This window comes from Oryx dammah, unplaced genomic scaffold (assembly GCF_014754425.2).
Source record: "Oryx dammah isolate SB20612 unplaced genomic scaffold, SCBI_Odam_1.1 HiC_scaffold_18, whole genome shotgun sequence".
In the NCBI taxonomy this organism is placed as follows: domain Eukaryota; kingdom Metazoa; phylum Chordata; class Mammalia; order Artiodactyla; family Bovidae; genus Oryx; species Oryx dammah.
In genome coordinates, this window is record NW_024070202.1 from 15,658,008 (window position 1) to 15,673,737 (window position 15,730).

Consider the following 15,730-nt stretch of genomic DNA (forward strand, 5'->3'; position numbering starts at 1 on the left):
GTATCACCCCTTCATTCAGAACCAGCTTGTCTTTGGAAGAAATGCACAGATTCCTCTCCCCTTTTCCATCAAGTAAACTTAGAGTGACAATTGAGGCAGAAAAATAGGCACCATGTTGCAAGTGGTCAATCTGCTTCTCTGAGAACCTCCAGACTGGGTTACATTCGAATCACTAATCTACTCCCCAGCCTGGCAAGAACCTATTCTGAATATGTATTCACGTAAGTCTCTTCTTTACACTGATCGCTGGGATGAGACTGGAGAAAGGTATACAAATTTGTTGATGCTCTATTAGTTTTTTAATTCATTCATGTTTATGTTCATTCATGTTCATTCATGCTTATGTAACCATCATACTGTGTAAGATATAGAACATATCCAGCACATCAGAAGGTTTCCTATCCTCTCTTTAGTTTTTAAAATAAGGAAGAAATTTTATTTCTCAAATACTCGAAACAAAACAAACAAACAAACCAAAAAATAAACCACCTCACAAGCCAGAAGAGTTGAAGGGAGGCAGGGGTTGTTCTACTTTATACATTGATCTGGGTCTCTTTGTAGCCTTGAATAGAAACTCTGTGGTAGACACTCTTTGGAAGGCATATTCAGTGCATGGATGGGATGGAAATATCGAGTCACAGTAAGGATGTGGAGCAACTAGAACTCCCATGCGTCAGCGGTGGGTGTGTACAGTGAGGCAGTCACGTGGGCAATCTGTCTAGCAGTGTCTATGTATGTGCACCTATGACCCCACAACTCTACTCCTACTCCTACAGGCAACAAACATGCATACCTACTTTTACCAAAAGGTGTGTACTAGAACGTTCAAAGTAGCAAATAGCCTATCAACAGTAGAATGCATGACTGACTTGTGGTATATTCTCACAATGAAACACTATACAGCCACAAGAATGAATCATCCACAAATACTGTAACAACATGAATGAATCTCACAAACAAAATATTAGGGGAAAGATATGGATATGAAAGAGTATAAAGCAGTATAAAACTCTTAAAAAGCAGTTGTGATCCTGCTTTGATGAAGTTCAGAATTAATCTGCGTCCTGACCTGTCGACTGTTGTTACCCTTGGATGGGAGTGGGGATGGGAGAAAGGGTTTCCTAGGTGCTGGTGACATTCTGGTTCTTGGCATCACAAGTGTGTTCAGCTTATGAAACTTCATCAACCTGTACACTTACTTTTAGGAAATATCAGGTTGACTAAAAAGTTTGTTCAGGTTTTTTGTACCATCTTACAGAAAAATCCAAACAAACTTTTTGGCCAATTCATGTAAATTATACTCTAATTAAAGTTTAAAATATTAAACTCTAATCAAGTACAGATAAAAAGCACTTCCACCTGGAATGACAATGCAATCGGATGAAGGAAATCACATTTCAGTTAGGTCCTCAAACCTGATAAGCCTTCCCAGGTAGAGATGGAGAACAGGCATTCTGCCGGCGGAGGGGGGGTCGGGGGGAGGAAGGACTCCTTTAATCAAAAACATGGAGGTTTAAAAGAGTAAGGAACATTTGCAAAAAGACAAAATTGGCCAAAGAATAAGACTGGTATAAGAAAGAAGCAAGGTCTTAAATAGCAGATCTTGCTTCTTTCTTGTAATAACCCGCTTGATTAGCATTTCTTCTTTTTCCCCCCTCTTTCTTATTTTTTAAATTATGAAACTATGGTAACACATTTACCACAGACTTGGAAAATACAGAACAAGGTTACATATAGTTCCACTATATATTTACAATTATTTTTTAAGTAAATAAATTAAGATTTTTAGTTGGAGTTTTAATATCAAACTCTCAAAAGTTAATAGAATGAATACACAGAGAAGTAGGAGGATATAGTAGATTTGAAAAGCACTATGAACCAATTCAACATGATTAAGATTCATACAATTTTCACACAACAGTAGGATACAAATTCTGTTCAAGTTCCCATAGACTATAAACTAGGAGATGCTGGAATATATCCAGGGACATAAAATAAAGTGCAAAATTTTCATGGTCTAAAGATACTAAAATACAGAGTCTGTAATTTTACCACTGTGGAATTATATTAGAAGTCAATATCAGAAGGTATTTTCAGATAATCCACATGTTCTCAAGTGCAAGCATTGCTTGACTCTTTAAGGGACTTAAACACTGAAGGACTTTTCAGGGATTTTCCCAAAGGCAAAATTCTTTGCAAGGAATTTGACATGTTCAAGTCAAAGAGGCTGTGCCGTCTTGTGTGTGCAAAATAAATGGCCTTGGTTAGGTCACCTTGTGGAATGTCTCCTGAACTCCAGTGCCTTTTTGCATTGTCCTTGGGGTTTTTTTGTTTTCTGTATTCTACACTTTGCCTTTAAATAAAGAAGCAGGGAAAAAGTCTCACAACTAGACTGAGGGAGTCTAAAGAATTTGGTCTTATTGGAAAACATAGTGAAGTTTTTGTTTTATTTTTGTTTTTTAAGGGAAAAGCACAATGATCACATCTACACTTATCAGTTTCCCTAATGGCTTAGATGGTAAAGAATCTGCCTGCAATGCAGGAAACCCAGGTTCAATCCCTGGGTTGGGAAGATCCCCTGGAGAATGGAATGGCAACCCACTCCAGTATTCTTGCCTGGAAAACCCCATGAACAGAGGAGCCTGGTGGGCTATAGTCCATGGTGCTGAAAAGAGTTAGACACGACTGAATGACTAACACTTCACTCTTCGGGAAGCTGGATGTGCGGGATGCAGAAGAGGAAGGTGTAATTGCAGGCTGTAGGGATGTCATTTGAGTGCATGAGAACCCTGTGCCCACCCACCTCTTCATTCCAGCCTTTCACCTAACCTTAACTGTTACAAGCCAGTCATCCCATCACTTGCAGCTCCTCCAACCAAATGCAGCCTCCCGGCTTTGCACCTGGGGCTCCAGCCCCTTGCAAGAGCTTTTCTCTGCCCCCTCACTAGGCTCACCCTGAAAATGAGCCATCTCTCCTCCCAGCAGCACTTCCAGAAGCTTTGTGCGTAAAAGTTGTCAGTCATCTGTGACTCTTTGCAATCCCTGCCAGGCTCCTCTGTCCATGGAATTCTCCAGGCCAGAATACCGGAGTGGGGAGCTGTTCCCTTCTCCAGGGGATCTTCCCAACCCAGAGATCGAACCCAGGTTTCCTGCACTGCAGGCAGATTCTTTACCATCTGAGCCACCAGGGAACCCAAAAATCATTTTGGACCAGGCAGTGCCAAACCGAGCCCTGGGGAGAGACTGCTCAGTCATGTCTGACTCTTTGTGACTGCATGGTCTATAGCCGCCAGGCTCCTCTGTCCATGGAAGTTTCCAGGCAAGAACACTGGAGTAGGTTGCCATACCCTTCTCCAGAGGATCTTCCTGACCCAGGAATCAAACCCAGGTTTCCTGCATTGCAGGCAGATTCTTTACTATCTGAGCCACTAGGGAAGATCCTCCAGAAGCTTTGCCATAGAAGAAGTCAAAGTCTCCAAGCACAAAATTTGTCTTCAGGATCAAAGAATGTGTGTAGAAACCAAATACGGAAAGTAAGATGCAAACACTTTCAACTGTCAAATCATGTATAGATTCTGAAGAAAAAAAAACACCCTATTAGTTTTTAAAATTAATTTTCAAACAATGAAGTTTCATTCCTGGACCTCATCACTTTCAGTAGTTTATCTTGGGTCCTGAAAAACCACAGACACTTGTAGTCATGTCCACACTGAAAAACCATCAGGGGTTACCCCAGAAGATAACCACAGCCCAATTTTGCGTTGGTACACAATGTTACGCAACATGCTGTCCCTCTTCCTCACCACACCACCAACCCACAAGATGCTTCCTGGTTATTGGCAAGAAATTAGAAATTGAATATTGCGTCACTGGCTCTACTTTTACCGGCCCCAGTTGTGAAATGTTTGAAGAAAGTGAATAAGGGCTAAAGAGAACCATCTGGATGTTTTCCAAGGTTCAAAAGGAAACAGGAAAACTCAAGTAATTCACATCCTTTATACCTTTTAAGCTGAACACACCATTAAGCATTAAGTACAGTCATCTACAAGTGTAAATATTGGCCAAGGTGACATACATGCCAGGCAGTGGCAGGTTAAAAGCACAAATATTTGTAGAAGGGTTTCAGTGCCAGGACCCAACCCTGGTGAAGAGGAATGGAAGCCAGCTGATGGCTCAGCCATGAGCCGGCAAAGTGAGATGACTGATAAGCCTGGGGTTTCCAGACAAAGGGCAGGAAGGGGACTGCTCATCTGGAAACTCATGGGACAATGGTGCTCATCGGAATATTGATATTTTAAAAGTTTAAAAATTCGGAGGCTCCATCCCTATCTTCACTGGTAGATAGATTTCACTGATTTAAGGAAAGTCCCTCACGTCAGGTTTTTAACACGTCATTCTAAGGTGCAGCAAAGTTTAAGAATCACTGAAAAAGCAGGAAGGCAGGAGAGTTAAACCTGTGGGGTGAGTTCAGGGTTGCAATTGCTCTCTAGTGAGAACACATTCTCACCCCAACCCACTCCTCTCCACCTCACCCACACTCACCCAACAACCACCAGCTGAGTCTGATGTCTCCTGAGTCAGGCCCCTGGAAGACTCATCTTTATGCTCTCCAACCTCAGCACTCAATCCGGCACAACTCTCTAAATCAGTCAATCACCAGGTTCTCTCTAGTCTGTATCTAAACTCTCAAATCTGCCTTCTTTCCACCTCCATCGCTGCTGCCTTTTTCTGGGCAGTTGTTGAGTGCCCACAACTCTTTAGGTGCAAGCTATACGCACTGCATCGGAGAAGGCAATGGCACCCCACTCCAGTACTCTTGCCTGGAAAATCCCATGGGTGGAGGAGCCTGGTGGGCTGCAGTCCATGGGGTCGCTAAGAGTCGAAAATGACTGAGTGACTTCACTTTCACTTTTCACTTTCATGCACTGGAGAAGGAAATGGCAACCCACTCCAGTGTTCTTGCCTGGAGAATGAATCCCAGGGACGGGGGAGACTGGTGGGCTGCCGTCTATGGGGTGGTACAGAGTTGGACACGACTGAAGCAACTTAGCAGTAGCAGCAGCATACGCACTGCATTGGTGGATAAAACAGTCTTTGTCCTGTGCAGCTTACAGCTTAACAGGGGAGAAAGACTATAATCAGATAAGTGATCAAAATAGTTTAAGAAGAGAAATCTAAGTACTGAGAAGGAAACAGGTAGGGTGCAATGACAGGGTAGGGGAGGTAGAGGACTCTGACTAGACAGGGTGGGTTGGGAGGGGCTTCCAAGAGGGTCATATATATTCTTTCTAAACCCTCACACCATAAATAACCCTGATTCCATGCCCTTTCACTCCATCTCATACGCAACCACCAGAGTAAATGCTGTAAAAGCCCAGACACTTTAGTAGGTTTTGTAGCCTCTTCACAACCCCTCCTACCTGCCATGCCAGAATCACATGCCCCCGAGGCTCGAACCCCCTCATGCCACTAGCAGCTACAGGATCACCATGGTCTTTCCTTTTTTAAAAAATAATGTTATTTATTTATTTTTGACTGTGCTGGGTCCTCACATGTGCAGGCTTTTCTCTCGATGCAGAGTGGGGCTACTCTCTAGTTGCAGTGCACGTGCTTCTCATTGTGAGGCTTCTCTGGTTGTGGAGCACAGCCTCAAGGGCACGTGGGCTCAATAGTTGCAGCTCCCGGGCTCTAGACTACAAGCTCAATAGTTGTGGTGCACGGGTTTAGTTGCTCCGCGGCATGTGGAATCTTCCTGGATCAGGGATCAAACCGGTGTCTCCTGCATCGGCGGGCGGGTTCTTTACCACTGAGCCACCAGGGAAGCCCACCATGGTCTTTCCAACCCACAGTGTACACCACTGCCCTGCCAAGAATGCCCTTTCCATCTGGCTTGTTCCTATTTGCTTCTGAGAACACGTCTTAGGTCATCTCCTACAAGAAGCCGCACAGGACCCTCCCTGGTTTGAGGGGGTTCCATTTCTCTGGGGTTCCAGGGCACTCCATGTTTACATGAAGCACAGCACTCTTCACCGTGTGACGTGACTGAAGTTCTCCTGGTCTGCTCCTTCTCTGACTTGGAGTATCTTCAGGACAGAGACTATATCTCGTTCCTGTTTCCTGTACCTGGCACAGTACTTGGCAATTTAAGACACAGTCAATTTGAATGTATGCACGGAATGCCCTTTGTATGCTTTTGTATGCTTTTGGCCTCTTTTTTTTTCCTGCTAGGTCTCAACAGGATACAGGGTGACCAGTTGTCCCAGTTTGCTTATTAGCACTGAAGCCAGAAGTTGGAACATATTTTCTATCTCCATTATGTTTTTTCCACATAATAATGTCACAATATTCTCTACATTGTTTTTAAAATCATTGATACCATCTAACTCAAACAGCTGACAGAGGATCATGTTAGAAAACTTTGAAAAACACAGATAAACAAAAAGAAATCACTCAAATCCCACCTCCAACTACAATCGTTATTAACATCATAGCAGGCATCCTTCCAGACATGTTCCCACACAGTCATCACATATGAATATGTCCAGGTGTGTACTGTGTACACAGGCATTGTACTCTCCTCTACAGTACCACTGCATTGACTGCAGTATTTCACCCCAAAGGGACTACTTATTTGCTGCTTAGAGTGGTTTAAAACACAGTTGGTAAAAAAAACTGTGGTTTAAACACAGTTGAGGTTTCTCAGTTACTTAAATCAGAACATGTTGCTTTCACTTTGGACCATGTGTTCTCTACCTTGGGCTTCCCAGGCGTCTCAGTGGTAAAGAATCCACCTGCCAGTGAAGGAGACACGGGTTCAACCCTGGGCCAGGAAGATCCCCTGGAGAAGGAAATGGTAACCCACTTCAGTATTCTTGCCTGGGAAATCCCACGGACAGAGGAGCCTGGCAGGCTACAGTCCATGGGGGTCACAAAAACAGTCAGACATGACTGAGCGACTAAAGCACGCATGCACTCTGTACCTTTATTATAGCCTCAGTATTTTCAAGCCCTCTGTGGGCTAGTCCTATCCACCCTGAAGTCTTTCGATACCATTTCTATCTGGAGTCCTCAATCTTCCTGCTCCAATGTGGGCTGGGTTCTCCGTGGGCTGCTGCCCAGCAACCATCCTGGGACTTTATTTCTCTACTTCCTGTGTCCCACATCTTCCTTTTCCTTAGATTACTCTCTCTTATTGCTGAAATCCACCTCAAGCAACTTTTTAAGGAAAGGTGTGTTAGAGGAAAAATTATAATTCTTGAATATTTGAAAACGCCCTTCCCCCTTCCCCCCAAATTCAATCGATAGTTTGGTTAAGCATAGCAATAATCTGGATTTAAAAATTTCCCCAGACAACTCTGAAAGCCTTTCTCCGTATTTTCCTTAGCATCTCATGCCGCTGATAAGTTTGAAGGAATTAATGATAATTATTCTTTGTAAGTCTTACATTTTCTCTGTCTCCCCACCCCCCTCACCTCAGGTTTTAAGGTGTCTGTTTCAGTTCTCGGTGCAATTTCTAGATACAACACAGTGCATACTTTATGGAAGTTGACAGGGTGATGCTTCCCACCCCCTCCCAAAGATGTCCATGTTCTAATCCTAGAATCTGAGAATTCATTCTCTCACATAGCAAAAGGGATTTGGCAGACATGATTAAGGTTATCTACCTAGAGATGGGGAGATTATCCTGGATTATCTGGCTGGGCCCAATTTAATTACATGTGTCCTTAAAAGTAAAGAGACTTTTCCGACTGGGTCAGAGCTGGGACAGAAGAAGGAAGAGATGTGAAGTGTGAGAGGGACTTGAGCTGTCACAGCTGGTTTGAGGACAGTGGATGAAGACCCTGAGCCAAAGACCACAAGTGGACCCTGGATCTGCCCCAAGCTGACAGTCAGCAAGAAAATGAAGCCTTCAGACATATCTGCAAGGAACTGAATGTCCCAGAAATGGAGATAAACAGAAAACAGATTCTCCCTTAAAGCCTCTAGAAAGACACACAGACCAGAGGACACCTTGATTTTAATCCAGTGAGAGCCATACTAAACTATGGCCTATAGAGTTTAAAGTAATGAATCTGTGTGTGCTTTAAACATACTTAAAGTCTCTAAAGTTTATGGTGATTTGTTATAGCAGCAACAGAAAACCAATACATTCATATTTTGGTAAATGCTGCCAAATTTTCCTTCCAAAAGGCTGACTTTATTTATACTTATCAAAACCTATACCGACATAAGATATTTTCAATATCTTAATTTTTCCAAGCTGATTCTGAAAAAATTTCATTTTTATTTGTCATCCTCTAATTTTGTAAACAAGGTTAAACATCTTTAATGTATTTGTTAAACATGTTTTGTTTTGCTTGGAATGACACTGTTCTTTTTTCCAGTCACTAGATTTCTGAAATTTTAAATTGTTATGACTATGTGTACAAAAACATATCCTGTTAGGTATGTACTAGTGGAGACAGAAATCTCTCCATTTCTAGCAACCCATTCTAATATTCTTGGATAACCCCATGGATAGAGGAGCTTGGCGGGCTACAGTCCATGGGGTCACAAAGAGTCTGACATGACTGAGCGCACATATAGCAGGTATATACTAGATACTGAATGATTTGCATCTCCTTTCTGCTGTGGAAATTATGCTGCCTATTAAACCAGGTGCCAGAATCTGCTAGCTGCCTAAGTCAATACCAATATCTTCTTCCTAAGTAGGAGTATCGTAATTATTATGTGATCACATTGTTGCCCAGAATAAAGGACTACATTTCTTAGCTTTCCTTGCATGTAGGTTTTGCCAAAAGAGATGCAAGGAAAAATATGGGAAAGCTGCTTAAAGGTAGCTGACACTGTAACAACCCCCACTCCTTTAAAAAAAAAAAAAATGGTTCTTGTTTGACCTTGATTCAGACACAATGGCTAAAGTTCCAGCAGCATCTTGGACTGTGAGGGCCCTTGAGAACACAGGGCATCTACTAGATGGTAGCATAGGAAAGCAACACGCTAACGTTCCCGGTGACCCACTGAAGTCACCAATCACCTCAGAGCTATCTACTTCTTTTATACGAGTGAGAAACTTCTACGTTGTCAATCTCTGATTTTTTAAGTGATTTTCTGTTGTTTGATACAGCAAATCTGATCCTAATACATGATCCCAGCACTCACTGATCTGCTATGTCTTTTATATTTTACCTCTTACACCTTTTACCTTTTATACCTTTGATATTTATCTTTTATAGTTTACCTTTTGTTTTTGACATCTCAGAAGCTACCAACTGGAAAATCTCTCCTATTCTAAAGTGTACCTCTGTTCCCTGAATTTTTTTTTTCTCTTCATGTTAGTGTATCTAGGGTTTTTCTTTTCATGTTAGAGACCTTCATCTGATATCTATTGATCCTTGGTTGCTGTTGACATTAAGATTTAGGCAATAATGGGACAAACTAACAACAGATGCCTCCTGATAAGATGCACAGACAAAAGTCTCTTCTTTCTGTGATTTGCTGCCAGTAGAGTAGAGCCTGAATTTAGTCATAAGGAAACATTAGACAAACCAGAACTGAGTGACATTTTACAAAATAACTGAAGAGTAATCTTAGATGTCAATACCATGAAACACAAAGGCTATGAAGTTGGTCATCACTGAAAGAGACAAAAAGAGACATGGCAAGTGAATGCAATGTGATGGAAATTTCTATTGCTAACAGGGACATTTTTTTAATTGGCAAAATCTGAATAAGATCAACAACCAGATAACAGTATTATGTCAATGTTAACTTTCTGATTTTTAATCAATTTCCTGTTTGTATAAGAATATTTTAAGGAACTACACATTGGAGTATTTAATATTTTAAGGAAATATACATTAATGGAAATACACCTTAAAAATGATGCCTCCTTTTTTAAAATGAGGCATCATGTCTGACTAATTGAACAGTTCAGGGAAAAAACAAAATGTTTGTATGTCTATCTACCTATCTATTTGTCAAGAAAAGAGAAAGTAAAAAGTAAACATATTAACATATTAATACTACAGGAAACTGGGTATAATGTATCTGAGAATTCTTTCCTCTAACTTTTCTGTAAATCTAAAACTATGCCGAAGTAAAAAAAATTTTTTTTAATTACAGTAGAAAGACTCTAGGAGCTATATATAGATGGGCTAGTTAATGGGAGGTAAAGTTTGTGCAGGCACGAAGCCAGCTGTAACTGTACTTGTGCTAATTCACTTCAGTCGTGTTCGACTCTTGGCGACCCCATGAATTGTAGCCTGCCAGGCTCCTCTGTCCATGGAATTCTCCAGGCAAGAATACTGGAGTGGGTTGCTACACCCTCCTCCAGGAGATCTTCCCAAACAAGGGACAGAACCCATGTCTCCTGCACTGCAGGCAGATTCTTTACCTACTGAGTCCTGTAACTCCAGGAACATTTAAATGCCAGAATAAGGAGGCATTTATCCTGGGAATGTTTTCTAGTCATCTGCCCTAGCTTTTCCTAGGCAGTTTATTAAGACTATTTGAACCCTCCAATTTTTCACTTGGGGTTAATGGCTGTCTAAAAACCCTTTCAGTCCAATTTCTCAGTCCTATCCCCTATTGTTATCTGTTATGTCAAAGTCTAGAGCCTGTCTGGGCTTATTCCAGATGGGCAGCACCCTAGCGTGTTCTAGGCTATGGCCTCCTCTACTCAGCCTCATCAATCAACACTCATTAACCCATTTTACATTTTCCAGAAATTTCTTGAAATCTCTTGTCTACCAACAACTCCCCCCACCCCATTTCTTTCATTGTGCTATTTTTGTTTTCATTTTTTAATATATTTTTCTTCCTAGGCATGTGCTTCTTCAGCCATCTCAAACCAGAATTCTTTGGACAATTTAATGTTAATTTTAATCTAAAACTTATTACTCAAGGCTCATCCTGGGGATGAGGGATGGGGAGGAATATCTGGCAATCTCCTTTAGTTTTTCCCCATCTGATATTGTTGTAAGCTTTCTCTGATCACTACAGATCATGCTGAACTCTCAGCCCTTGGCATTTGTCATACTATTTACTTGGTAATTTAGTCAAGTTACATTATTTAATTATTTCATGTGAATTGTCTTCTATAACATCATCTTATGGATTTAGGTTTGCTAAGACCAAATACAATTTATTCCTTTCTATATACTTTAAGTAAAATAAGGATATGCCCAGAAGAACAGGGAAACCACCACATCACATGCAATCTCTCCACCTCCCAGTCGTGGCTGACTGGACCAGGTTATCAGCTCATCACAACAGGCAGCCAATCCACTGGCTGATCAGAGACTTGAGCAGATGACCTGGACCAATCAGATTCCCTCCATCATGAATTCAAACCATGAAGCACAAGTTGTTGCTAGGCCATGGTGAGTACTGGACTGACGAAGCCATGCCAGCTCAGTGACTGAGGCAGCCATTTGCAAAAATGATGAGTAAGAAAATGAGAGATGAAAATGAGACAGATATGGAGAAACTGAGACTAGGTAAGAGAGAATGTACCTGTTTTAAACAACTTTCTAGTTTATGTGAAACCCGTTTGTACAGAATTCTGTAACATTGTATATTTCTATAACTTACAGAAATATCTGTAACATTGACTTACATCTTTCTTTCTAATAAGGAAGCTTGTTTGAGTGGGAATCTCTTGTAACTAAAAAAGTAAAAAGTGTTGAATTCCTGGTTTTGTTTTTTAAAATAAGGTTGTTCAATTGCTCAGTCATGTGACCCCATAGACTGCAGCACATGAGGCTTCCCTGTCCTTCACTATCTCCCAGAGTTTGCTCAAACTCATGTCCATTAAGTCGGCGATGCCATCCAACCATCTCATCCTCTGTCACCCACTTCTCCTGCCATCCATCTTTCCCAGCATCAGGGTCTTTTCCAGTGAGTTGGCTCTTCGCATCAGGTAGCCAAAGTAATGGAGCTTCAGCCTGAGCATCAGTCCTTCCAATGAATATTCAGGATTGATTTCCTTCAGGATTAACTGGTATGATCTCCTTGCAGTCCAAGGGACTCTCAAGAGTCTTCTCTAGCACCACAGTTTGAAAGCATCAGTTCTTCAGTGCTCAGCCTTCTTTATGGTCCAACTCTCTCATCCATACATGACTACTGGAAAAATTACGTTTCACTAGATGGACTTTGTTGGAAAAGTGAAGTCTCTGCTTTTTAATACGATTTCTAGGTTGCTATAGCTTGTCTTCAAAGGAGCAAGCACCTTTTAATTTCATGGCTGCAGTCACCATCCACAGTGATTTCGAGTCCAGGAAAATAATGTCTGTCATTGCTTCCCCATCTATTTGCCATGAAGTGATGGGACTGGATGCCATGATCTCAGTTTTTTGAATGCTGGGTTTTAAGCCAGCTTTTTCACTTTCCTCTTTCATCAAGAGGCTCTTTAGTTCCTCTTCTCTTTCTGACATTAGCGTGGGGGTTAAAATATAAAGAACAAGGCTATTGTTGGCTGGAAAAAAAAATGCACACCTAAAAGTTGGGAGCTATATTATATCTGGCCAACAAAACTGAGAACTTAAGACCAGAAGTATCCTCTCAGATGGCTCTGACAGACTGCTCCCAAGAGGTAAGGGAGAAGCCAGGATATAGGCTTCCTATCTGTGTATAGGAAGATGCGAGAGTATGGGCTCACTGAAGTTATTCCTTTGATGTGCACCTTAACTATCTAGGGCTAGTAGCTTGCTTTTCTCTATTCTGAATCCCTCAGGGCACATGCCTCTTAAGAAACCTGTATGTAGGTCAGGAAGCAATAGTTAGAACTGGACATGGAACAACAGATTGGTTCCAAATAGGAAAAGGAGTACGTCAAGGCTGTATACTGTCACCCTGCTTATTTAACTTATATGCAGAGTACATCATGAGAAATGCTAGGCTGGAAGAAGCACAAGCTGGAATGGAGACTGCTGGGAGAAATATCAATAACCTCAGATATGCAGATGACACCACCCTTATGGCAGAAAGTGAAGAGGAACTAAAAAGCCTCTTGATGAAAGTAAAAGAGGAAAGTGAAAAAGTTGGCTTAAAGCTCAACATTCAGAAAACGAAGATCATGGCATCTGGTCCCATCACTTCACGGCAAATAGATGGGAACAGTGGAAACAGTGGCTGACTTTATTTTGGGGGGCTCCAAAATCACTGCAGATGGTGACTGCAGCCATGAAATTAAAAGACGCTTGCTCCTTGGAAGGAAAATTATGACCAACCTAGACAGCGTATTAAAAAGCAGAGACATTACTTTGTCAACAAAGGTCTGTCTAGTCAAGGCTACGGTTTTTCCAGTGGTCATGTATGGATGTGAGAGTTGGGCTGTAAAGAAAGCTGAGTGCCTAAGAATTGATGCTTTTGAACTGTGGTATTGGGGAAGACTCTTGAGAGTCCCTTGGACTGCAAGGAGATCCAACCAGTCCATCCTAAAGGAGATCAGTCCTGGGTGTTCATTGGAAGGACTGATGTTGAAGCTGAAACTCCAATACTTTGGTCACCTCATGCAAAGAGCTGACTCGTTGCTGACTCCCGATGCTGGGAAAGATTGAGGGCAGGAGGAGAAGGGGACAACAGAGGATGAGATGGTTGGATGGCATCACCGACTCAATGGATATGGGTTTGGGTGGACTCCGGCAGTTGGTAACGGACAGGGAGGCCTGGCACGCTGCGGTTCATGGGGCCGCAAAGAGTCGGACACGACTGAACTGAACTGAACTGACAGTGATAGCTGGTTTGTTGGCTGCAACATCCTTTATTTACTGATATGGCAGGCAATATTTTTAAAATCATATTATACATAAAAATTTACATCTCAATCAGTACACAAATTAAAATGTCAGAGAATTAGATGCTTTATTTTTAAAAATCCTGATAGAATGTAGCATCTTCCTCATTAATCTTTGACAATCTAATTCCACCACTGTAGTAAAAATTTTTTCTGGCAAAACTCAGTTTAGCTGTTTCAAAAGTCAGCTAAGTTTCCATTGTAAGCTCTTAAGAGGCCTTGCCAAGAACTTATTAAGGAAACCCAGTGCTTTCTCTGCTCCCTTCATCTGCCCCTCTTCATCTTTCTTCAGAGGCAGCAGGAGAAAGACCCAGTACCTTCAATACGTTCCCATATTTGCTACTGTGAAATTATTATCTTACTTCTAAGATAATTATCTTATCTTATTATCTTGTTAATAGAAGTATCTTATCTTCTATTATCTTACTCTATATGCATCTGATCTTTAAAGCTAGAGTTTATTCTTGTTTTTATATCACATGGATCAGATATATCATGGGCTTTTGAAAAAAAAATGTATATAGTTACAGGAATACCCATTCAGAATGAAATTACTTCACACACTTAAATCCTAATTTCATGATAGTTCTGCAAAGTGAGTTCCCAAGTACAGGGACCATGTCTTTTGATTCCTTTCTACATTCCCCCCAAAAAGAAAAAACGATTTAGAGCTGTGTAATTTTCAGTTATGCAATAAATGTTAGTTGAATTGAATCATTTCAATTACGAAAAGAAAATTTTATTACACCTTTGTGCCAAGTTTCAAGATGAAAATACATTTAAAGCAAAGTTAGGAAATGACACTAAAATTTTGAGTTGCAGAAGTCAGCAATTAAGAGTAATGTTCCAAAATAAGCACTGCCCATCTCCTGTGAATAAGCAGTTTATTCTGGCAATGGCAGAAGCTTGCCTGGGGTGGATACACAATGATCCCATGCCACTGCTGCTCTCTTCCAGGCCAGTTAGAGATTTATTTCTCAGGCAGCGATATAACTGATTGCTAAAGCTAAAACAAATCTGTTCCATATTATTCTCAAACACCATTTTTTTCTACTTTAAAATAGTTTATGCTCATTAAAAAAATTTTTGACAAGTATGACAAAGTTGGAAAAATAATTATCCAGAGCTCCATCATCTATACAGATCCACACTTTTTTTTCATGTGTAATGCAAAGAATTTTATTACATCTCTTATTTTCTCCCTGTTTTACTGAGATATAATTAACATAGAGTACTGTAAAGTCTAAGGTGTACAGCATAATGATTTGACCTACATACATCATGAAATGATGACTACAATAAGTTTAGTGAACATCCATCATCTCATATAGATGCAAAAGAAGAAAAAAAATTTTTTTTAATTTTCCTTGTGATGAGAACTCAAGATTTACTCTCTTAACAACTTCTGTATATAACATGGGCTTCCCTGGTGGCTCGGACAGTAAAGAATCTGCCTGTAATGCAGGAGACAAGGGTTCAGTCCCTGGGTTGGGAAGATCCCCTGGAGAAGGGAATGGCAACCCACTCCAGTATTCTTGCCAGGAGAATCCCATGGATAGAGGAGCCTGGCGGGCTACAGTCCATGGGGTCACAAAGAATTAGACATGACTGAACCTGGGGTTTACTCCCTTAACAACTTTTGTGTATAACACACAGTAATATTAATTATATTTATCATGTTATATATTACCAAACAGAACCACTCCTAACATATTCCTCTTGCTACTTTCTTCTGAAAGACCAAAAAAACATGTATGTTAATTGCTTTTTGCATAGAATAATAAGCTAATCTGTATAAAATGAGTTATTTATGATCTAAGTGATAATACACCAGTTGTCTGTGAGTTCTCCCAGACTTTCTTTTGTGCTCTAAGTAGTCCTGCTGAAGGAAACACATTACCCCCAATCACAGTGTGTCTGGGTACATCTGTG

The 15,730-nt window shown here is 41.0% G+C and overlaps 1 protein-coding gene across 2 annotated transcripts in view; it reads right to left on the reverse strand.

Moving 5' to 3' along the window:
- The window catches only part of ASNS (asparagine synthetase (glutamine-hydrolyzing)), a 149,552-nt gene that overhangs the window by 84,474 nt on the left and 49,348 nt on the right, over nt 1-15,730 (reverse strand). Inside the window, exon 3 of one of the 2 annotated variants that reach the window (XM_040260497.1) lies at nt 1,360-1,454. The exons of the other annotated variant lie outside the window; for it this stretch is intronic. The gene's annotated coding sequence lies outside the window, so the exon portion shown is untranslated. The remainder of the gene's footprint in view (nt 1-1,359; nt 1,455-15,730) is intronic. 2 annotated transcript variants of the gene reach the window in all.